This window comes from Marmota marmota, unplaced genomic scaffold (assembly GCF_001458135.2).
Source record: "Marmota marmota marmota unplaced genomic scaffold, marMar, whole genome shotgun sequence".
Taxonomy (NCBI): domain Eukaryota; kingdom Metazoa; phylum Chordata; class Mammalia; order Rodentia; family Sciuridae; genus Marmota; species Marmota marmota.
The window spans coordinates 3171-4319 of NW_026007146.1; the positions used below are offsets into that span (position 1 = coordinate 3171).

General features: G+C 31.0%; 1 pseudogene; it reads left to right on the top strand.

Moving 5' to 3' along the window:
* The first annotated feature begins 229 nt into the window (after positions 1–229).
* Positions 230–391, top strand: LOC125614788 (annotated as a pseudogene).
* The last annotated feature ends 758 nt before the right edge of the window (positions 392–1149 follow it).

Consider the following 1149-nt stretch of genomic DNA (forward strand, 5'->3'; position numbering starts at 1 on the left):
TACATTGGTGTCACTGGGCCTCAGACTCTCTGATTGTTGATCAGAGACTCAGTTCCTTGTCATTTGTACCTCTCCAGAGGAAGGCACACAACATAACAGCTGAGTTCCTTCAGAATGATTGAGCAGGAAAATGTGCCCAATATTGAAGCCATAGTCTTTGTAACTAACCTTTGAAATGACATTTCACTACTTCTGTCATATTCTATTTGCTAGAAGTTAAATAATAATAGTATCTTCTTGGCCTTTTGGCTAAGATCAAGTGTAGCATTTATTCTTATTAATTTAAAATATGATATGATAGTAATTGGAGTTTTAGAGCAGTAGGCGCTTGCTTTGTCCACTCCATGCATAGACCTGATATTGCAGTACCTCCAGGAATGGTGCAACACACCCCATAAAAGAAGTTAACTTATAAATCCAATCCATACTCAAAGTTTAGACATTATAAAAATTGATGAATTCTAGGAGGTGGGGATCATTGGGGAACAACTTAAAGTCTGTCTACCATACTACTTTTATGAGGAAAAGAAATAGTATTGAGCTGAATTTATATTTTTAAGAATAAATTCATTTGATCAAATTATGATATATGTATCTATAAATCTATCACAGTGAAATCCACTATTCTGAATAATTAATGTGTACCTATATAAAATAATAAAAAAAAAACTTCTGTAAAGGAGTCAGTCTTAGTTACATTTATTTGCCATTTATAATAATTTATCATACATTTACTTAGTTTTTCCTAAACATATCAATTTATAAAAGGATATTTGATATTACTGATGTAGTATCAGAAGTAATTTATATGATGAATTATAATAGGAAAATTTTCTAGTTCACTAAAAATCAATTACATGGAAAATCAAATTTTCTCTCATATCCATAGTTTTCAAATGTATGTAAACAAATCTATGCATAGATCCCTAAATTTGTAAACTATTTTTTTTTGTATCTGGCTATTTAATTTGTATACAATTACACAGTGTTTCATAAGTTCTTTTCCTAGACAAGTTGCTCTCTGCCTTTGTATTTTGTCATCTCATAACTGTTCAAAATTCTGTGACTTCCCTTGTTTTGGATCCTCTATTGCCCACCCAGTGATAAGATTAGGCTTTGCCCAAGGAGGAGTGTTATTTTAATATCATT